The 24,221-nt window shown below is 51.3% G+C and overlaps 1 protein-coding gene across 5 annotated transcripts in view; it reads left to right on the forward strand.

Annotated features, from left to right (window-relative positions):
- The window catches only part of grip2b (glutamate receptor interacting protein 2b), a 1,006,802-nt gene that overhangs the window by 592,642 nt on the left and 389,939 nt on the right, over window positions 1–24,221 (forward strand). The window lies entirely within an intron of this gene.

Raw genomic sequence — 24,221 nt, forward strand, 5'->3', positions numbered from 1 at the left:
TCTCGTTACCTCTCTGAAACTGACCACAATGTCAGGATCGTGCAGGAACATCGGACAGTACATCACAGAACAGGGTGGGTGTTGAGATCTTGTTCATAGACTGAGCAGTCTCAAAGATTCCAATGGTCACTTCCAGCTCCCATCTTTCTAAGGATATGAATGGGTTGGAGGTTGAGTGGGTTAACTGAACTAATACCTGGAATGGGTGAGTTGTCCTCTGAGAAAGGTTGGACAGGCAAGGCTGGAATCCGTTGGAGTTTAGAAGAATAAGAGATGACTTGATTGAAACATATAAGATCCTGAGAGGCCTTGGCAGGAGAGGATGTTTGCAGGGGGGAGGGGGTGGTGGTCACGGCTGTTTAGAAATTAAGGGTGGCTCCTTTAAGACAGAGATGAGAAGAATTTTTCTTTTTCAGTGGACTGTGAATCTCTGGAACTCTTCCTCAGAAGGTACTGGAAGCAGAGTTTTGAATATTTGTAAGGCAGAGTTAGATAGATTCTTGATAAGCATGGGGACGAAAGGTTATCGGGATGGCAGGAATGTGGAGTTGATGTCACAATCAGATCCGCCATGATCTTATAGAATGGTGGTGCAGGTTCGAGGGACCGAGTGGCCTGCTCCTGCTCCTAATTTGTATGTTGTTATGGTTGCTCAGTAATACTGAACTTGAATATTGCAGAAACGAGGGACATTTTGGTGAAGCCTTCCATCTGGCATCTGACAGGACAAACACAAGAATGTCAAATTTCACATACTGAACAACCCTGAGTGTGCGAATAGCTACATTGACAACTAAATTAAGATTAATCAGTCGAGTTCGTAATGTGGCTCATTTACACTTGCTCGAAACAACCGAAAGTCATACTCAGAGACCCATTCGCTGTAAAAAAAAAAGGAATGTGTTCCTTTTTTGAATCATCTGGAAGTCTGTGGAGCCTATAGCCCACTGCTTCCTCCATCGCAACACACCGGCCAATCAGAATTGACTTGCCAACCAATCAGCATCCTCTCCTCCAGTGATACAAATTATTGTTTGAAATTTGACATTCTTGTGTTTGTCCTGCTGAGTGAGAGATGAAAAACTTTGAGAGTATGTCTCTTTTTTCAGCAATACTCAGTTTCTTACTTTCTTATGGCCTTATGATTTAGCAGCTTCATGTGGAAATGCTGAAGTTGTGGTCTGCCATTCACTGTGTGCCTACCCTTCACAGTCCCACCAGAGTGCCCGCAATCAGGGAGATAACTCATCTTTTCCCATTCCCTCATCACTGTGAAAAACCCCATCAAATGTAAACTTTGCTCAGTGAAGTGTAACTATGGTTCTGTCAGCAATCTGAGCAATAACAAATAACCGTTGAACAAACATCCTGGGCGGAATTCTCCGCAAGGCCCGACGCCATCGTGAAACCTGGAGAGGTTCACAACGGCGTCGGAAGCCTCTCCCGGCCCCCTATTCTCCCCTACCTGGGGGGATAGGCGGGCCGTACCGGGAAACTTGGCGGCTGGACCTTGTCCCTGGCTACAAGGCCCGGCGCGCCAAGAATGACGCCGCGGGGGAGCCGAATGGCGTCAGCCACGCATGTGCGGGTTGGACATCTCAAACCTGCGCATGCGCGGTTGCCGTCTTTCCCCTCAGCCGCCCCGCAAGACGTGGTGGCTTGATCTTGCGGGGCGGCGGAGGGGAAAGAGTGCGTCCCCTTGGGACGCCGGCCCGACGATCGGTGGGCACCGATCGCGGGCCCGTCCCCTCCCGAACACGGTTGTGGTGCTCGATCCCCGATCCGCCCCCCCACAGGCCCCACACTTACCTGGCGCGCCATGTTCACGACAGCAGCGACCAGGTGTGGTTGCCGCCGTCATGAACAAGTCGAGAACGGCAGGCCGCTCGGCCCATCCGGGCCGGAGAATCGCGGGCCGCGTTTCTCTGAGCGGCGTGTCGGAAAACCGGACATGCCATTTTGGGGGGGGGGGGGGTGGGGGAGTATAGCGGGAGGTGCGGGAGCAGACCTCCCGCTCTTCTCCCACCCATTGTGGTTGCGGAGAATCGCGGCCCCTGGGCGCGATTCTCCCATGCCCGGTGGGGCAGGGGGTCCCGGCGGGACGGAGTGGTGTGAACCACTCTAGCATCGGGCCGTCCCTACGATGTGGAATCCTCTGCACCTTTAGGAGCTAGGCCCGCCCCGGAGTGGTTGGCGCCCTGCCGGCTGGCATGGAAGGCCTTTGGCGCCACCCCAGCCAGGGCTGAAGGGGCTCTGCTGGCCAGCGCCGGTCCGTGCGTGCGCGGCTGCAGACGTTATCCCTGCTCATGCGCGGGGGGGTTCACCTGAGCGTCGGCCATGGCGGTGGCCGACATGGCCGGCGCGTAGGAAAAGAGTGCCCCCACAGCACAGGCCTGCCCGTGGATCGCGGGCCAGGCCACTGTGGGGACACCCCCCCCCGGGGCCAGATCGCCCCGCGGGCCCCCCTCCCCCCCAGGACCCTGGAACCAGCCCGCGCCACCAGGTCCCACCGGTCAGGGACCAAGTCCAATTTACGCCGGCGGGACTTACATAGAACCAGCGGGACTTCGGCCCATCGCGGGTCGGAGAATCAACAGGGGGGGGGGGGGGGGGGCCGCCGACTGGAGCGGCGCGATTCTCACCGAATCTCCAGTGCTGGAGAATTCAGCAGCCGGTGGGGGCGGCATTCACGCCGACCTCTTGCGATTCTCCGACCTGGCGGGGTTGGGTGGGGGTGGGGGGGTCAGAGAATCCCGCCGCCTGGCTCTTAAAAAATAATTTTATATATTTGTGGAATACGGTTAAGTGTCTCCTTTAGCTTAATTATGAGGTTTCTTTGAATAATATGAAAAATTACTTTGTTTATGATATTTTAGCATCTAAACTCCCAACTCCTCCATACAGGCCGGTTAGATACTCTCCCTGCCATCACTCAGTTTTACAGCCCCCCCCACCCCACCTCCTCACACACCTCTATTGAGACACAAACATCCCCTTCCTGGTTATACACTTCCCAGCACCGTCCCCCTTGTGGTGAATGTCACTTAGTAATTCACATTGTATTTACCATTGTAAGCGCAGTAGCGTTATCCGACCACTAGGGGGAGTAGCTCTGGGAATGCTCAGGAGTTTGTACAGGGCTCCACCCTTGGCTCCGCCCATGACTCCTCCCCCTAGACTGCTGTATAAATGACCATGTCCTGAGCCAGCCTGAGTTCATCGAGAGTTCAATGGGTAACAGGCTGGCTTTGAAGTAAGTAGATTAAAACCACTGTTCATATCTGAAAGCACGTGTCTCGTGAATTGATGGTTCCATCAATTTAATCTACTTAAGAACAGTCAGGATCGATCATGGAATCAGCCCTCAAGCCTGGACGCCTAGAACTCGACCCACAGGATGCAGAGGCAAAAGAAATCTTCTCCCACTGGCTGCGGTGCTTTAAGGCCTACCTGGCAGAAGCGAGCTCAGCCAAAACAACAGAGGAATAGAAGTTAAGTCTACTGCATGCGAGGGTGAGCCACAGAATCTCTACGCAACTAAACTTGGCTGGTTCATATACTGCAGCGCTAGCGATACTCGATAAGATGTATGTAAGGCCCATTAACAAAGTTTACACACGCCATGTGTTCATGACTCGCCACCAGCGGCCTACAGAATCACTTGCCGAATTTCTAAGAGAGCTCAATAATTTATCAAATGACTGTAACTATCAAGCGGTTACTGCAGCTGAACACAGAGAACTTGCTGCACGCAACGTTTTTGTAGCAGGCCTCAGGTCTAATTATGTGCACCAAAGACTGCTGGAAAAGGGGACCAAGACTTAGAAACAACTGCGGAAATTGCTACCATGATGGAGGTCTCTTTCCGCAGCCTCACCTCATTCCCTGCGCACACCGCGACCCAATCATGGGCCCCCGACCAGCGACTCCCCCAGGCCTGTGCCACGCGGCTGCCCAGCCGCCACGCTGCCCCAGCCTGCCATTTCTGCGGCCAGAATCAGCACCCGCGGCAGCACTGCCCGGCCCGCAACACGACCTGCAGCAGCTGCGGGCGGAAAGGCCACTACGCGAGAGTGTGCCTCGCTAAAAGGGCCCCAGCTTCCAACTCCCCCGCTACTCGAAGTAATCGCTCCCCACACCCGCAGGCCCGCGGGGCCCGAAACGCTGCGGCCTATGCCCCGACCCCGCCCCCCTCCCGCCACGTGCGATCCATGGGGGCCGCCATCTTGGAAAACCTCCACAACGCGGCCGGCCACGTGCGACTCATGGAGGCCGCCATCTTGGACGCCATCTTCCTCGCCGCCCGCCACGTGCGACTCATGGAGGCCGCCATCTTGGACGCCATCTTCCTCGCCGCCCGTCACGTGCGATCCACGGGCCCGACCTGCACCTCCGCGCTCGGACAACTCAGCGGAGGATTCGAATTAAACTATGAACTCAGAGGGCAGTCATCACGGGGCCACTCCAGCACAGCTGATCGAGCCGCCGACTACCCGCAACTCAGCGCAGTCACCCTGGACCAATCGCACTCAAAGCATCTGCGAAATTCGATGGCAGAGGTCCAAATCAACAGGTACAGCACGCCGTGCCTTTTCGACTCCGGGAGTACTGAGAGCTTCATACACCCAGACCTGGTAAGACGCTGTTCGCTCCCCGTTTTCCCCGTGCGGCAAACTATCTCTCTCGCTTCAGGTTCCCACTCTGTCCAGATCCAGGGGCGCACCGCCGTGACACTCACAATCCGAGGCGCTCGCTATGCAAAATTTCAACTCTACGTCTTGCCCGAACTCTGCGCGCCACTCTTATTAGGCCTAGATTTTCAATGTAATCTTAAGAGCCTCACCCTCAGCTTCGGAGGGCCCCTGCCCCCACTCACTATCTGCAGCCTCACTACGCTGCGAATCTCCCCCCTCCTCTCTTCGCCAATCTCACACAGGACTGTAAACCCGTAGCCAGTCGTAGCAGGCGATAGGGTATTTATCAGAGCAGAGGTCTGAAGACTACTCAGTGAGGGGGTTATAGAGGCCAGCAATACTCCCTGGAGAGCTCAGGTGGTGGTCGTTAAGACCGGGGAAAAATTCCGCATGGTTGTCGACTATAGTCAGACCATAAATAGATTTACGCTTCTCGACGCGTATCCCCTCCCCAAGATAAATCAGATCGCCCAGTATCGGCTTTTTTCCACGGTGGATCTGAAGTCTGCATACCACCAGCTCCCAATCCGCCCGGAGGACCGCCACTACACGGCATTCGAGGCCGATGGCCGCCTCTTCCATTTCCTCCGGGTCCCCTTCGGCGTCACTAATGGGGTCTCGGTGTTCCAACGAGCAATGGACCGAATGGTGGACCAGTACGGGCTGCGGGCCACGTTTCCGTACTTGGACAATGTCACCATCTGCGGCTATGACCAGCAGGACCACGACGCCAACCTCCACCGTTTTTTCCAGACGGCACAGAAATTAAACATCACCTACAACAAAGAGAAATGCGTTTTCCGCACAAACAGACTGGCCATCCTCGGCTATGTCGTGGAAAACGGAGTCCTGGGCCCAGACCCGGACCGTAGAACTCCCCCTTCCCCATTGCCCCAAGGCCCTCAAATGGTGCTTGGGCTTCTTCTCCTACTACGCCCAGTGGGTCCCTCAATATGCGGACAAAGCCCGCCCACTCTTTAAGGCCACACGATTTCCCCTGTCAGCTGAGGCACGCCAGGCCTTCGACTGCATCAAGGAGGACATCGCCAAAGCGGTCATGCGGGCGGTGGATGAATCCACTCCAGGTAGAGAGCGATGCCTCAGAGGTAGCTCTTGCAGCCACGTTAAATCAGGCAGGGAGACAAGTCGCATTTTTCTCCCGTACCCTCTCCGCTTCAGAACTCCGACACTCCTCAGTCGAGAAATAAACACAAGCCATTGTGGAGGCTATTCGTTACTGGAGGCACTACCTCGCAGGTAGGAGGTTCACCCTCATCACCGACCAAAGATCGGTTGCCTTCACGTTTGACAACTCGCAAAGGGGCAAAATTAAAAACGACAAAATTCTGAGGTGGAGGATCGAACTCTCCACCTACAATTACGATATTAAGTATCGACCCGGGAAGCTCAACGAGCCTCCAGATGCCCTATCCCGCGGGACATGCGCCAGCGTGCAGATTGACCGATTGAAAGTCATCCACAATGACCTCTGCCACTCGGGGGTCACCCGGCTCGCCCACTACATCAGGGCCCGAAACCTGCCTTTCTCCAACGAGGAGGTAAAAGCCGTCACCAGGGACTGCCCGATCTGTGCAGAGTGCAAACCACACTTCTATAGACCAGACAGGGCCCACCTGGTCAAGGCTTCTAGGCCCTTTGAACGCCTTGCGATTGATTTCAAAGGGCCACTCCCCTCAACTAACAAGAACGTTTACTTTTTAAACATCGTAGATGATTTCTCCCGTTTCCCATTTGCTATCCCGTGGCCCGACAATCTCGGTTGACCTCCCACACAGTCATTAGGGCCCTGCATAGCATCTTCACCCTGTTTGGTTTCCCCAGCTACGCACAGAGCGACCGGGGTTCGTCCTTCATGAGCGACAAGCTGCGTCAGTACCTGCTCGACAAGGGCATTGCCTCGAGCAGGTCTACCAGCTACAACCCCAGGGGGAACGGGCAGGTGGAGAGGGAGAACGCGACGGTCTGGTAGACCGTCCTACTGACCCTCCGGTCGAGAAAGCTCCAAGTCTCCCAGTGGCAGGATGTCCTCCCAGTCGCGCTCCACGCTATTAGGTCCCTTTTGTGCACAGCGACCAATCAGACCCCTCACGAGAGTTTAAACTAATGTGGTAGGGGGATGGGACCTGCACCATTCCCACTCCCTCCCCCAGTTACACACTCTCCCTGTGCCTCCCCCGCTCCCTTCCCCAGTTACACACTCCCCCTGCACCATTCCCACTCCCTTCCCCAGTTACACACTCCCCCTGCACCATTCCCACTCCCTGCCCCAGTTACACACTCCCCCTGTGCCACCCCCGCTCCCTCCCCCAGTTACACACTCTCCCTGCACCATTCCCACTCCCTGCCCCAGTTACACACTCTCCCTGTGCCTCCCCCGCTCCCTTCCCCAGTTACACACTCCCCCTGCACCATTCCCACTCCCTTCCCCAGTTACACACTCCCCCTGCACCATTCCCACTCCCTGCCCCAGTTACACACTCCCCCTGTGCCACCCCCGCTCCCTCCCCCAGTTACACACTCTCCCAGTGTCACCCCCTTCCCTTCCCCAGTTACACACTCCCCCTGCACCATTCCTGCTCCCTTCCACAGTTACACACTCTCCCTGTGCCTCTGCCGCTCCCTCCCCCAGTTACACACTCTCCCTGTGCCTCCCCCGCTCCCTCCCCCAGGTACACACTCCCCCTGTGCCTCCCCCGCTCCCTCCCCCAGTTACACACTCTCCCTGTGTCACCCCTGCTCTCTCCCCCAGTTACACACTCCCCCTGCACCATTCCCGCTCCCTCCCCCAGTTACACACTCTCCCTGCACCATTCCCGCTCCCTCCCCCAGTTACACACTCTCCCTGCACCATTCCATCTCCCTCCCCCGTTACACACTCTCCCTGTGTCACCCCTGCTCTCTCCCCCAGTTACACACTCTCCCTGTGCCATTCCCACTCCCTGCCCCAGTTACACACTCTCCCTGTGCCATTCCCGCTCCCTCCCCCAGTTACACACTCTCCCTCTGCCGCTCCCTCCCCCAGTTACACACTCTCCCTGCACCATTCCCGCTCCCTACCCCAGTTACACACTCTCCCTGTGCCATTCCCGCTCCCTCCCCCAGTTACACACTCTCCCTGTGCCATTCCTGCTCCCTCCCCCAGTTACACACTCTCCCTGTGTCACCCCCGCTCCTTCCCCCAGTTACACACTCCCCCTGCACCATTCCCGCTCCCTCCCCCAGTTACACACTCCCCCTGCACCATTCCCGCTCCTTCCCCCAGTTACACACTCTCCCTGTGCCACCCCCGCTCCCTTCTCCAGTTACACACTCTCCCTGCACCATTCCCGCTCCATCCCCCAGTCACACACTCTCCCTGTGCCTCCTCCGCTCCCTCCCCCAGTTTCACACTCCCCCTGCACCATTCCCGCTCCCTCCCCCAGTTACACACTCTCCCTGTGCCACCCCCGCTCCCTTCTCCAGTTACACACTCTCCCTGCACCATTCCCGCTCCATCCCCCAGTCACACACTCTCCCTGTGCCTCCTCCGCTCCCTCCCCCAGTTTCACACTCCCCCTGCACCATTCCCGCTCCCTCCCCCAGTTACACACTCTCCCTGCACCACCCCCGCTCCCTCTCCCAGTTACACAATCCCCCTGCACCATTCCCGCTCCCTCCACCAATCGGTCGAGAAGCACATGACCGACCAGGGCCAATAGTAAGCCGACGTTCTGGCCCAATGGCAGACAGGTATGCAGATCATATCACCACAACACACTCTCCCTGTACCATCCTTGCTCTCTCCCCCAGTTACACACTGTCCCTGTGCCACCCCCGCTCCCTTCCCGAGTTACACACACCCCCTGCACCATTCCCGCTCCCGCTCCCAGTTACAAACTCTCCCTGTGCCTCCGCCGCTCCCTCCCCCAGTTACACACTCCCCCCACACCATTCCCGCTCCCTCTCCCAGTTACACACACTCCCTGTGCCTCCGCCGCTCCCTCCCCCAGTTACACACTCTCCCTCTGTACAATTCCCGCTCCCTCCCCCAGTTACACACTCCCCCTGCACCATCCCCGCTCCCTCCCCCAGTTACACACTCTCCCTGTGTCACCCCCGCTCCCTCCCCCAGTTACACACTCTCCCTGTGTCACCCCCGCTCCCTCCCCCAGTTTCACATTCCCCCTGCACCATTCCCGCTCCCTCCCCCAGTTACACACTCTCCCTCTGTACTATTCCCGCTCCCTCCCCCAGTTACACACTCCCCCTGCACCATTCCCGCTCCCTCTCCCAGTTACACACTCCCCCTGCACCATCCCCGCTCCCTCCCCCAGTTACACACTCTCCCTGTGTCACCCCCGCTCCCTCCCCCAGTTACACACTCTCCCTGTGCCATTCCCGCTCCCTCCCCCAGTTACACACTCCCCCTGCACCATTCCCGCTCCCTCCCCCAGTTACACACTCTCCCTGCACCATTCCCACTCCCTCCCCCAGTTACACACTCTCCCTGTGTCACCCCCGCTCCCTCCCCCAGTTACACACTCTCCCTGTGCCATTCCCGCTCCCTCCCCCAGTTACACACTCCCCCTGCACCATTCCCGCTCCCTCCCCCAGCTACACACTCCCCCTGCATCATTCCCGCTCCCTCTCCCAGTTACACACTCTCCCTGTGCCTCCCCCGCTCCCTTCCCCAGTTACACACTCTCCCTGTCCCATTCGCGCTCCCTTCCCCATTTACACATGATGTACCATCAATTGTACGTGAGGCGAGTGATTTACCAAAGTCTAGCTTTAATTGACTAGAACACAGCTCTGCGATCGTCTACAATGGAAAGGGACGATCGTCAGGCGTCTGACCATTTACACCTCGTTAATAGAGGCGTGGTTAACTCAGCCTCTCGGCCAATCGGTCGAGAGGCACATGACCGACCAGGGCCAATGGTAAGCCGACGTTCTGGCCCAATGGCAGACAAGTATGCAGATCATATCACCACAACACACACCCCCTGCACCATTCCCGCTCCCTCGCCCAGTTACAAACGCTCCCTGTGCCTCCGCCGCTCCCTCCCCCAGTTACACACTCCCCCCACACTATTCCCGCTCCCTCCCCCAGTTACACACACCCCCTGCACCATTCCCGCTCCCGCCCCCAGTTACACTCTCTCCCTGTGCCACCCCCGCTCCCTCCCCCAGTTACACACTCTTCCTGTGCCATCCCCGCTCCCTCCCCCAGTTATACACTCTCCCTGTGCCACCCCTGCTCCCTCCCCCAGTTACACACTCTTCCTGCACCATTCCAACTCCCTCCCCCAGTTACACACTCCCCCTGCACCATTCCCGCTCCCTCCCCCAGTTACACTCCCCCTGCACCATTCCCGCTCCCCCCCCCAGTTATACACGCTCCCTCTGCACTATTCCCGCTCCCTCCCCCAGTTACACACTCCCCCTGCACCATTCCCGCTCCCTCCCCCAGTTACACACTCTCCCTGTGTCACCCCCGCTCCCTCCCCCAGTTACTCCCTCTCCCTGTGCCATTCCCGCTCCCTCGCCCAGTTACACACTCTCCCTGTGCCTCCCCCGCTCCTTCTCCCAGTTACACACTCCCCTTGTGCCACCCCGCTCCCTCCCCCAGTTACACACTCCCCCTGCACCATTCCCGCTCCCTCTCCCAGTTACACACTCTCCCTGTGCCTCCCCCGCTCCCTCCCCCAGTTACACACTCCCCCTGCACCATTCCCGCTCCCTCTCCCAGTTACACACTCTCCCTGTGCCTCCCCCGCTCCCTCCCCCAGTTACACACTCTCCCTGCACCATTCCCGGTCCCTCTCCCAGTTACACACTCTCCCTGTGTCACCCCCGCTCCTTCCCCCAGTTACACAGTTCCCCTGCGCCTCTCCCGCTCATGTCCTCGTTACACGCTCTCCCTGTGTCACCCCCGCTCCCTCCCCCAGTTACACACTCCTCCTGTGTCACACCCGCTCCCTCCCACAGGTACACAGTGCCCCTGCGCCTCTCCCGCTCATGTCCTCGTTACACGCTCTCCTACCCCCTGGGATAACACACTCGCTTTTCCTCACCCCGGTTACACATTCCCAACTCTCACATGAACCCTTTATAATAATATCAGGCTAAATATTTCTGAAGCGTGCATTTTGTTGCTGATTCTAAGAAACTCTGATGTCTTTTGGCCTCTTCTTTCAAAGACTTTAGAATTGGAAGAGTGGATAACTTTTGTTCTGATTATTGTCACCATGGTAACGGAGATTGTGGACCAATTTGTTTACGTTTTCACTGTTTTTGAGGAAGTTGTGATAATTATCATATACTTGACTGCCACCTGGTGGTGCTGATTGAACTGGCAGCTGTGGGTGCCCATCCCATACAGCCTCTGCCACATTCCCAATCGCTCCGCCATCAGCTGCCAAACTCCTAACCTCTGGAAATCTCTCCCTGACCCTCTCCGCCACACTTTCCTACTTTAAGAGCTATCTTTTAATCCTATCTCTTTGATCAATATTCTGGTAATTAGATTAATACATTACACCGTCGGCCTGAAACTTTGCTTTATGAAAAGCTCCTCTAAAGTGCCTTGGGACATTGTCTTATGTTAAAGGCGCTATATGGATATAGGCTGTTGTTGTCGGTCACAATTTGGGAATGCTGCAAGACCTGATTTCATGTGTGTGTGGGGGGGGGGGGGGGGGGGGGGGGGGTTGCGGTGCAGCGCTGGCAGTAGCCTAGTCATAGTCACCGGTCTCACACAATTGCAGGCAAGCACTAGTCCAGAGGGGAAGCCTGTGGCTAGCTGGTTTCTGTCACCCAACACCACTGGGCTCCTGTTTCACAGCTTACAACTGTATCACCTTCTCGGTGAAGGTGTGTGTGGCAGATCAAAGAACTGATCCTTTAACCAACAGCCTTACATTTGTGCAGATCAATTGGGTGTGACGAGGGACTCAGCCCAGCACTCATGCAGTCAGAAAGCTGGAGGCGGGCGCGATTCTCCGCTGCCCACAACGGGTCGGAGAATAGCGGCAGGGCCTTCCCGACATTTTTCCCGACCTCCCGCTATTCTCCCCCCCCCCCTCACGGCCGCCCCACGACACGAATCGTTGGTCGCCGTTTTTTTACGGCGAGCAGCGATTCTCCCCAGGCCAATGGGCCGAGTTCCCAGGCCTTTACGGCCGTTTTCACGAACGCAAACACACCTGCCCTCACCATTCGTGAAAACGGACGCAAAGTGCCCGTCCCGGACAACCATGGCACCGATTGGCACGGCCGCACCACGGCTGTGCCAAGGGTGGCATGGGCCCGCGATCGGTGCCCACCGATCGCAGGCAGCGGGTCCGAAACCCGCGCACTCTTTGTTCCTCCGCCGCCCCGCAGGATCAGTCCGCGGGGCGGCTGAGGGTCATCTGCGCATGCGTGGCTGACGTCATCGTGCGCGTCAGCCGCCGTGACCCTTGGCGCACGGGCTTAGCGACGGTCGCTAAGCCTGCGATGCCGAGGTTCATGGGGCCCCGCTGCTAGCCCCGACCGGGGGGGAGAATCGGGTCCCGGGGGGGGGGCGCGGAGGCTGCCGTGAAACACGGCCAGTTTCACGGCAGCCTTTACGACTCTCCGCATTTGCGGAGAATCGCGCCCGAGAAACTCTACTCCAGAGACATGAGAGCATGATCCGAGGTGGGAATGCTTTCCTGTCTGTTGGACAATCCGTTAAACTCTGTGGATATAATAGATGCAATGGATTTAAAGAGCATGTGGATTTCCTGATGTGCTGGCCAATCTTTGCAGTAACCAAAATCACTGAAAAAGATTGTCTGCTCGTTTAACATACTGCTGGTGGGATCTTATTGTGCACACTTTGGGACTCCCCCTTTTCCTATGCTTTGCAACCTTCATTCACCAGAATGATACATAGAATTCCTACAGTGCAAAAGGAGACCATTCGGCCCATCAGATCTGTACTGACTTTCCAAAAGAGCACCACTGGTAGGCCCATTCCCCGCCCTATCCCCAAACCCCACCTAATCTGCACATCTTTGGACCAGAGCTGAAAGTATTGCTTTATAAGGGCAGGTTGCATAAGCATGGGATGTATCCCCGTGAGTATCGAAGTGTTCTGGGTAATCCAATCAAAGTGTTTAAAATGAGGAAAGGATGTAACAGGGGAGATCGGGAGGAACGTTTCTCCGGTTTGAGAACCTACATGGGGGCACAAAATAGGGAAAATACTGGACAATCTCAGCAGATTTGACAGCGTCTGAGGAGAGAAGGAGCTAATGTTTCGAGTCTGGATGACGCTTTGTCAAAGCTCCACTACAGCTACCAGCAAACTACAACATGGGTAACTGTCTTAAAAGGAGAGCCAAACCAATTCAGGAATGAAATCACACACAGTTCTTTCACCCAATCGAATTCTCTATCTTTCCCAAAAGGCTGTGGATGGTGCTGATCACTTGGAACTTGCAAGATGAGACTGACAGATTTGATAAGAGTGAATGGGGTTGTGGTACACATCAGGCACAATCTAACTGCAAGGTGGGACAGGCACAAAGGGCAGATCACTCACACTGCACAGGCATTCTCACAGAGCTGGGGATTGGCTCTTTAACCCTGCTGTGTGTCATCTTTCAATGATCTTGAGTGAGTAGTCTAAACACGGGATGCCAACGGATAGGCAAATTCTGAGCTCAACACGTGAAAATATGCAAGTATTCTGTCGTAACTGCTTGATGCAGACAGACTCTTGGCTCCTCATTGTGTTTGCATTGTGAAAATATTGCAAAGAGAATAACGCTATCTCATCCACCTCTTATCCTTTCCTCTGTTAAGAAAATTATTGAACATCCAGCTCAGAAGGAGGCCATTCGGGCTGTTGTGAATGTGCTAGCTCTTTGAATGCACTGTTCGTTCCTGTCCCTTACTCTTCTGATAATACAGTCTGTTAAATAAGTCCATGTTGAGACTGATAATATATATTTTTTAAAAGAATGGAATCTCCACAATGCCAATGGAAGGAAGACAGGGCAAGATTTCACTTTTAAAAACTTGTACTGAAACAAACCAAAAAAAAATTCAAACATTGATTAATAGGCAAAGACGTAAATTTCACTTTAAATAGTCAGTACCACAAAGATACGCTTCATTTAGTTACATCTATGCGAACCGATGATTGTACGAATTAGGAGCAGGAGAAGGCCACTCGGCCCCTCGAGCCTGCACGGCCATTCAACAAAATCGTGGCTGATCTGATTGTAACCTCAACCCCACATCCCTGCTGACCCCCGATAACCTTTCACCCTCTTGTTAATCAAGAATCCATCCAGCTTAGCCTTTTGGTATTTAAAGATTCTGCTTCCACTGCCCTTTGAGGACGAGAGTTCCAGAGACTCACCAGTCTCTGAGAGAGGACAATTCTCCCCATCGCTGTCTTCAGTGGGTCACGCCTTATTTTAAACTGTGACCCCTAGTTTTAGACTCTCCCACAAGAGGAAACATCCTCTCCATATCCACCCTGCCAAGACACCTCAGGATCTTGTATATTTCAATCAAGTAGCCGCCAACTCTTCTAACCGCGAGCAGACGCAAGCTAGCCTGGCCAACCTTTCCTCATAAGACAACCCGCGTGTATGTGCTTTCAACGGGTCTCATTACTGGCTGTTTCTCACTGCTACCGAGGTGACCTCTCCGCCTCCTCACCCACAGGATTCTCGGCAGGGTGCTGGCAGCTAGATTCCCTGTTCCAGCGACTGGCAATGGGATTTCCCATTGTAGCCATCCCACTCCACCGGGAAACACAGGGGCTGGGGTGCACTGCTGGCAGAACGGAGATTCCGCCAGGTGGGAATTCACCCCATTGTCGAAGGCCAGTTATGGCAAGAACTCCACTTGCTCAGAACAAATACTTCAGCTACAACATTTCTGGTCAGTTTGACTTTGTACCTCAAGCCTTCATTTGTGCCAAGAATGAATATGAGCAAACATGTCTGTGGTAAACCAGGAGACACGAAGATCAAAAGGTTAAATCAAATTTATTTCAACTCAAAAGTAAAGCCCCACACGCGACATACAACACTAGTGTCCCAATCCGGGACTAACAGGAACTCCCAGTTCGGGTCTGGGACGGTATGTAAAAGACTCGATAATGGGTCCCAGCCTCTGCCTGTGACCATGGGAACCCATACTCCATGAACCCCACAGGGAGATCAATGAGTGATCCAACGTGATCCTCATGAGGGTTGTCACAATTGTCATAGAAAGACAGGTAGAATGGGCTATGCAGTTGGCTGAATCAGTAGGTTTTGGGTTCACAACTGGGACACCTCTCCTGCAGCTAATCAGTAATTAGGGATGAGGGACTTCAATCGTGTTAAGAAGTTGAGTTTGTCCTTTTAGGGCCGAAAAGGTTAAGGGGAGATTAAATGGAGGTGTGCAAAATCAAGAGAGAGTAAATTAGGAGAAACAGTTCCAACGTTAGGTGGGACAACGGCCAGAGGACATAAATTTAATAAAATTGGTAAAAGGACCAGAGGGAAGATGAAGGGATCTGGAATACCGGGAAAGATCAGGGTATCAGGATCAGTTAAGACCTCAGGGTGTGGTCATCTTTGCCCTTTTTTGCGGGTTTCCACAGGCCCGGGTAAATGTCCCAATCTCAAGTTTCATGGGATGTGGGCATCGTTGGCAAGCCCAACATCTGTTGCCCACCCGTAATTGCCCTTGACCTGAATGGCTTGCTCGGCCATTTCAGAGGGCAGTTAAGAATCAACCACATTGCTGTGGGTCTAGAGTCCCATGTAGGCCAGACCGGGTAAGGATGGCAGATTTCCTTCCCTAAAGGGCTTTCAAGAATCAGGTGAGTTTTTACAACAAACAATGATAGTTCCATGGTCACCATTACTGAGACCAGCTTTATATTCCAGATTTATTAACTAAATCCAAATTTCACCAGAACTCTAGCCCATTCACCTGGGTCTCTGGATTACTATTCCAGGAACATTCCTACACCACCATCTCCCACAGGAGAGACATTCTAGACTGACACACCCAAAGCAGAGCTTAGGGGGCTCTGCGCTCCCGGATGTCCTCTTTTGGGTGAGACATTAAATTGAGGTGCTGTCTCCCCCCTCAGGTGCACCTAAGATTTCCCATGGCTGTATTCAGTATACCTCAGGTATCCTGGTCAAAGTTTATCCTTCAACACTTAAGACCATAAAGCTTAGAAGAAGAAGTAGGCCATTTGGCCATCGAATCTTTTCGGTCATTCAATGAGATCATGGCTGATGATGATCATGACCTAAAAAACAGATGATTTGATCATTGTCACATTGTTGTTTGTGGGATCTTGCTGTGTAAAGATTGGCTGCCATGTTTTCTGCAATACAATGACTACACTTCGAATACTTCAAAATTGGCTGGAAGGCATTGTGGCCTGCCCCAAGGTCATGGAAGGTGCTATAGAAACGCAAGTTCTTTCTTTAACTGGACTGATCACCACAATCATTCGAACTGTTTGTTTTCAGAATTGCTGCAATACCTCGGTTTCCCTTGACGTGTTGCAGCTTAGTTCAGCGTCCAGGTGTCAAAGCTACGCTTCAGTTCAACATATCATCTCGATGTTCTGCACTGCACTTTTCAAGATTGCACTTGAGAGGTCATTCTATAAATTTACGCCTTTGGCACAGAGCTGCACCTTCTGCCCAGGGGTGGAGGAGGGTGGGTGGACACATCTCGGGTATATAATAATAATAATCTTTATTAGTGTCACAAGTAGGCTACATTAACACTGCAATAAAGTTACTGTGAAAATCCCCTAGTCGCCACACTCCAGCGCCTGTTCGGGTACACAGAGGGAGAATTCAGAATGTCCAATTCACCTAACAAGCAATCTTTCGGGACTGTGGGAGGAAGCCAGAGCATCCGGAGGAACCCACGCAGATACGGGGAGAACGTGCAGACTCCGCACAGACAGTGACCCAAGCCGGGAATCGAACCTAGGTCCCTGGTGCTGTGAAGCAAAAGTGCTAATCATTGTGCTACCCTGCCGCCCTAGGCATAGCGATGAGGGAGAAGGTCTCTTTTCTGCCCCTTTTCACTCTAATGTAGTTCAGAACCGTGCAGGAGAAATCCACTGTTAAGCTGAGCACAGCTGGATGCTTCAATAACCCATTGATTTCAGTACCGATGTGACAATGATTACACTGAAAAATCCTATAAGGTGACTCCTATTTAAACTCTAAATGCATTGTTGAGCACCATAGTGCTAAAGTGGTTGAAATTTCATTATATTTGCTGCTCTCTGTTTGAAATCTCCCATTCTCGGTCTATGTTTTTCCAAGAATATAATAGCAGAGCCCTTAAAGGTAGGGTGGCAATCATGCAAATTGCCAAGCTTAACGCTTGGTGGGAATGGTATGAAAAACCCACAAACAAAAATTGATTTTGTAACTCGAGCAATTTTCCGACTTGCTCAATTATCCTGGCAGCGGGTGTTTTTATTCTTCCTGAGACAGGTCCTTTTAGTCTCGAATTTCTCCGTCTCGCCCTTTCTCGGTTTCCTTTCCCATGGCCTTCTCTCCTGTTTTCAGTTCTGCCGTGGCTCTGTGGTAGTCCCTTTATTTGACACAGAAGGTTGGGGATTCGGGTCCCACCCCAGCGGCTTGGGTACCAAATCAAGGCTGACAACTCCTGTGTGGGACTGAGTGGGATCCTGCTGTGCGCAAATTGGCTGCCATGTTTCCAACGTTGCAACAATGAGTACACTTAAAACAAATGGGAGTTCTTTGGCCATAACGTGTATTTGGACCTCGTCAGGTTGTGAAAGGGTCGATATCAATGCAAGGCTTTTCTTTTCTCTGCTGGTGAAGCTGCCCGTCCCCCACATCTGGGCACAGGAAGGCACAGGAAGTCCAAACAATGACTGGACCATTTCATTTCTTTTACATTTCCCTTTATGGGACGTGGGCGTCACTGGTAGGGCCAGCAGTTGCTGCCCATCCCTAATTGCCCCTGATCTGGGCAACCAGAGCCATTTCTGAGGGCAGTTGAGGGTCAACTACATTGCTGTGGGTCTGGAGTCACATGTTGGCCTTACTGGGTCAGGGCAGCACATTTCCTTCCCTAATGGACATTAGTGACCCAAATGGGTTTTTACAACAAATCGATGAGAGTCTCATGATCATCGTAACTAAGATTAGCTTCAATTCCAGATTTATTAATTGAATTCAAGTTCCACCAGCTGCTGAGATGGGATTTGATGTAGGTTTGAGCTAGCGGATGATGGATGGTTTGGAGCTGTTTTGATGTGCTTAACACCATTGAAAAACATAAACTGTTGTTCTGGGCCAAGGTTTAGAGAACCCCAAAGTGTATCATGGAGTTCACCTGACCCACAACTTTTAATAGATTGTTGTAGGCTGCAAAGAGACATTGATAGGATGCAGAGCTGGGCTGAAAAATGGCAGATGGAGTTTGACCCTGATACGTGCGAGGTGATTCATTTTGGTAGGAGAAATTTGAATGCGGATTACAGGGTCAACGGCAGGGGAATGTGGAGGAACAGAGAGATCTTGGGGTTCATGTCCACAGATCTCTGAAGGTTGCTGCTCAAGTGGACAGAGCCGTAAAGAAGGCCTATAGTGTGTTAACGTTTATTAACAGGGGGCGTGAGTTTAAGAGTCATGGGTTATGTTGCAACTATACATGACCCTGGTGAGACCACACTTGGAATATTGTGTGCAGTCCTGGTCATCTCACTATAGGAAGAATGTGGAAGCATTGGAAAGGGTGCAAAGGAGATTTTCCAGGATGCTGCCTGGTTTGCAGGATAGGTCTTATGAGGAAAGATTGAGGGAGCTAGGGCTTTTCTCTTTGGAGCGGAGGAGGATGAGAGGCGACTTAATAGAGGTTTATAAGATGATGAGGCAGATAGATAGAGTGGACGTTCAGAGACTATTTCCTCGGGTGGATGTAGCTGTTACAAGGGGGCATAACTATAAGGTTCAGGGTGGGAGATATAGAAGGGTTATCCGAGGTAGGTTCTTTACTCAGAGAGTGGTTAGGGTGTGGAATGGACTGCCTACTGTGATAGTGGAGTTGGATACTTTAGAAACTTTCAAGCGGTTATTAGATAGGCACATTGAGCACACCACAATGATAGGGAGTGGGATAGCTTGATCTTGGTTTCGGACAAAGCTTGGCACAACCTCGAGGGCCGAAGGGCCTGTTCTGTGCTGTACTGTTCTATGTTCTATGTTCTATGTATGGGGAGCACACGGCCCACTCTACAGTTGTGGTACAAGTATGTAAAAGTATTTTTAAAGCAAAACAATGTTTATTCTATGAACTCAAGTTAACCTTTTTAAAACATACAGTGAACATCTTAGTAACCATCAATTCAAATACAACCCCCAAAGAATACAACACTAAGTAATCCTTAATAAATTCCTAAACAACATTCAGCAGACAAAAGACCCGTATAACACAAAGATCAGGTTTAAATTCGCTATTGAGAGCAGTTACCACATTGAAATCAGCAAATGAACATTCATAAGTTTGCAGAGATTCACATACATCCTGCTGTGATTTCAGCTTCTCCAAAACTAAAATGAAACCAAACCCACCCTGCAGCAAAAAGCCTAAAGCAAAAGTAAAAAGCTGAGAGACAGCCCAGCTCCACCCGCTCTGACATCACTGCAATAATAAACACCCATTTTTTAAAGGTACGCTCACTACAGATATTTATATACACACCCATTTATAAACACCCATTTCTTAAAGGTACTCTCATATGGCACTGTTGAAACTCCATGCTGGTAAAAGCAGTGCCGTTACCTGAAACCAGAACCGTGGGTACTCCATGAATGCAAAAACACTGACTTAATCTTTCAACCATGTGTAAGAGATAATGGACTTCATCCAGTACATGTCCTTCCATTTTGAATGTACGTCCACCAATAAAAGGAACATTGACCCCCATGAAAGGACCTACAAATGCAATGTGTACTCTTACACAAGGCCTCCCAGGCCACCTCCATGGGTGCAGAGGGGCAACAGCGAGAAAGTTCCGCTGTCCCTGACATTAGTCACATTGCTCAACTATGTTCATTATATTGGCATTGATAGGGCAGCACGGTGGCACAGTGGTTAGCATTGCTGCCTACGGCGCTGAGGACCCGGGTTTGAATCCTGGCCCTGGGGCACTGTCTGTGTGGAGTTTGCACATTCTCCCCGTGTCTGCGTGGGTTTCGCCCCCACAACAAAAGATGTGCAGGGTAGGTGGATTGACCACGCTAAATTGTCCCTTAATTGGAAAAAATAATTGGGTACTCTAAACTTAAAAAAAAATATTGGCATTGATGCCGGGCCACCATACGTAGCTGCTTGCCAACATTTTCATTTTAGAGTGGCACGGTGACGCATTGGTTAGCACTGCTTCCTCATGGTGCCGAGGACCCAGGTTCAATCCCAGCCCTGGGTCTCTAACCGTATGGAGTTTTCACATTCTCCCCGTGTCTGCGTGAGTCTCACCCTCACAACCCAAAGATGTGCAGGTTAGGTGGATTGGCCATGCTAAATTGCCCCTTCTTTGGAAACATTAAAAAATATATATTTTTATTTCAGATATGCCCTGGTGGGCATTATGGGATTCCTCCAATAATAATCGTCTTCCTGGATTGGGAACTTTAATAAAGACAAAGGGAGTCGGACGGGTATCACAAAGAAGATGTTTATTTTTAATATGTACTATTTACAAATGAGCCCAGTTCAATCTCACTGGGCCCTCTCTCTCTGTCGGCCGGTTCCTATCTAGCCCACCGCACTTACAACATGGTTATCAGCTCCGTAGTTAGTTGGGGGAGCTGATACTCCGAGTCACATGGGGAAAATAATCAATCCAGTCCCGTCTGTTCCGTACAGGTTGTTACAGAGACAACCACTCGTGACTCCGAAAGGTGTACACCTTCACTGCTCAGTCTTGTGTCAAATAAGTCTTCATTGCCTCGGAAACGTGACCACAGAAACCCCCGCCTAATACCATATTCTTGATTTTCGACAGGACAGGATCTCTTTGTATCCATGTTCTGATTTGTTTTGCGGATTTAGACAATGTTTCTATAACATTTAGAGTAACTACAATTTCCTCTGGTACCAGTATGGGTGTCGAGCTTACCGGTATATAGAAGATGGCTCAAAGCCTCAGAGTTCTATATCTGGGTCCCAGGTTGACGCTCCAATGTGTAATTGTATACAGAGAGCATTAAAGCTCAGCGTTATAGCCGGGTCGAGGAAAGGGGAGAGATGTCTCATCTTCCTTGAATAACCCTAATAATGGTTTATGGTTCATCACTATTGTGAAATGCCTTCCATATTTGATTTGATTTGATTTATTGTCACCTGTACCGAGGCACAGTGAAAAGTATTGTTCTGTGTACAGTCCAGACAGATTGTTCCATACATTATAAAACATAGGACATACATAAATACACAATGTAAATATATAGACACAGGCATCGGGTAAAGCATACCGAGTGTAGTATAAGTATCGGGGCCATTTTTTAATGCTGAACGGGACTGCCAACCCTTCATTTTCAATTTAGGAGATCCTTTCACTGCCTCGGAAAGGGTTGTGCACATGTAAGCAATCGGCCTCTCTTATCATTCAACATACAAGAAAGAACTACTCCAATTCCATATGGAGATGTGTCTCAGGTAACAACAAGCTCCTTTTTAAGGTCGAAATGGACCAGTAGACTAGTGAACTGAAGTTGTTGCATTACTTGATTGAAAGATTCAGCTCAAAGGCACCGCCAAAACGATTTTTGGTGTTTCTTCAGTAAGATATGCAAAGGGACAAACAAGGTGGCCAAATTTGGAATGAATCTACCTTAATAGTTGATAATCCCCAAGAAGGACTTTAACTCAGTGGTATTTTTGGGGGCAGATTCTTCCTTTCTGGCTTTTACCTTTTCCTCCAAGGGGTGCAGCCCTTTTGCATCTACTTTGTAACCCAAGCAGGTCACCTCGCTGGGCTGAATCATACATTTATCTCTCCTTAAGAACACACCAGTGTTTGTGAACCTCTTTAATTCCTCCTCCCAAGTTGGCTAAGTGTTCCTCTCCCGTGGAACCGGTAATCAGAACATCATCGAAATAAACTGGAACTGCGTAATCCCTGTAATAAATTCTCCATGGTGTGTTGGACAATTGCGTAAGCCGACAATATTCCAAATGGTAAATGGGTATATTCGCACAAGCCCTTGTGCGTGTTGATGGTCACATACTCTCAGGGTGACTCATCTAATTCCTGTTGCAAGTAAGTGTGACTCATATCTCATTTAGTGTAAAGATCCTCAATCTTGGGTATGGGATATTGGTCTAATTTGGTTGCTTGATTGACAGTTTGTCAATGCAGACTGTCTTGTCCAGTTTGATGACAGGTTTGATGATAGGTACGGTCCACTTTGTGAACTGAGCTGGTCTTACGATGCCTAGGTCTTCAAGGCATTTAAGTTCTGCTTCCACCTTTTCTAACATGGAATAGGGGACTGGCCTTGCCCTGTAAAAATCTTGGTGTGGCTTCAGGATCTGTGTTTATCTTAGCCTTTTCCTTTCTGGTTCTTCTTGGAAGATCTCAGGATATTTCCGGATGACTTCTTACAGGTCCCTCCTTGCCCAGTTTGAATATTTCTATCACGACAATAAGCAGGAGCGAACTGACTGCTGTCAGTAAGCTACCTGGGTCATCATGGCCCCCTTGATTTTAAACTCCTCTCCTATATAAGTATCTAGCTTGGCTGCGGTGTTCTCCAGCCTCAATGGTTGGACCTCGTTTTGTAAGTAACAGTAAGTTTCTTCCCCATGACGGTTGCCGAAGCCTCAATGTCCACTTCCATCTTCAAAGGGCGCCCATTTACTAGCAATGCCATGGTTATTGGAGCCACTTTGCGTATGTCAATGTGGTTCAAAATTAACATGGTCCTCCATATTGTGGACCGACGCTGGCTTCTGTCCCCGTCCTGGGCTGGGAAAGCTCTGCTTGTTCCTACATCTATGCCTTAAGTGACCTCCTCTGCTGCACCAGAAACACTCGGCATTCTGAAACCTGCACATCTCTGGGGCATGATTCCCTCCACACCTGAAACACTCTGAAATCCGCTGCCTGATCAAAACAATGGGTTAATCCCAGTTTCTCCCATCAGTAATCCTTCCCCTGTTCGAATAGATAGCCTCTGTCCTGGTGCTGCTACTGCTCGTGGCTCCTCTCCCCAATTGGCGGACCTCGCTCCCCAAGCACGCTTTGCAATTCTTGAGCGCCATTTTTGCACCTTCCATGGACAAGGCTATTTCTATCGCCTTTTCCAAGTCTAGCTGTGATTCCACTCGCAATTTCTATCCCACACACCAGTCTATCCCTTTACATATCATTCAGGGATGTTCCACAGTCACAATATTCTGCTAGTTTCCTTAATCTGGTCATGAAGACCACAATAGATTCTTCTTGGGCCGTCCCGGTTGAATAAAATTTAAACCACTGAAGGATGATAGAGGGTTTTGGATGATAATGATCCCTAACAAATTCCACGAGTTCAGTAAAGGATTTCGAATCAGGTGCCTCAGGGAAACTCAAGCTTCTTATTATACTGCATGTCTGGCTGCCGCAAGACCAAAATAATTCTGTTTTTCTTGCCCTTCTATGTTATTTGGTTGGAAAAGTAACGCCTACATTCTGCTTATTGCACCCAATCCTCTTCATCTGCATTAAAGGTTCAAGCTTACCAAAAAACGGCATGAATGTACCTCATTCATAGAGTGCTGAAGTTGCTTTGAATCAGACTGGAAATGTCTTCTTCCCTTGTCCTTGCAACCAGAGCATTGACTTATTTTCTGCGCTTCCACTATAATAACAGATTTTTCACGCGACCACCAGTAGATGAAAATAACAACTATTTATTTACGGGCAGAAAACTTTTTATAAATAACCATTTTCCAAACAAAACAACAACTCCTCCTCTCCTGCTGTCTAGACCCTGACTGTGCACGCTCCGATTCCATTGGTCAGGGGGGTCATGTGGCCTCCGAGATTTGCCGGACCCTTGGACGAGGAAGTCATGTGCTCTCCGATTTCACCGTGACGGGCCCTAAATATAAGTGAACGTGTGGACATGACAGACTGATGTCCCGCATCACCTTTGGCACCATCGTTGCCGCAGTAATACTGGTGCACTAAATGTTGCCGGGCTTCCTGTTGGCTGGGGGGGGAGGGGGGGGATTTAACTGTGAAACACTCCTGTCTTAAGGAATACATTAAATCCCACAACCCTGTAATTTTCTTTTAACGTTTTCGAACTTCCTGTCTCCAGCTGTGCTGTATTTTCTTCACCGTTGTCGCTGGCATCCAAGGTCTGAAGCAATCATTTTCTTCCCCTCCCACCTCTGCTCTCTACTCTCTGCTGCAAACTAGGTTGGACCATTTGTTTGTTAAGAGGTCTTAATCATGGTCTCTCATGCTTCAGTCATCTGGTA

The sequence above is a fragment of the Scyliorhinus canicula genome, chromosome 11 (genome assembly GCF_902713615.1).
Source record: "Scyliorhinus canicula chromosome 11, sScyCan1.1, whole genome shotgun sequence".
Lineage (NCBI taxonomy): Eukaryota > Metazoa > Chordata > Chondrichthyes > Carcharhiniformes > Scyliorhinidae > Scyliorhinus > Scyliorhinus canicula.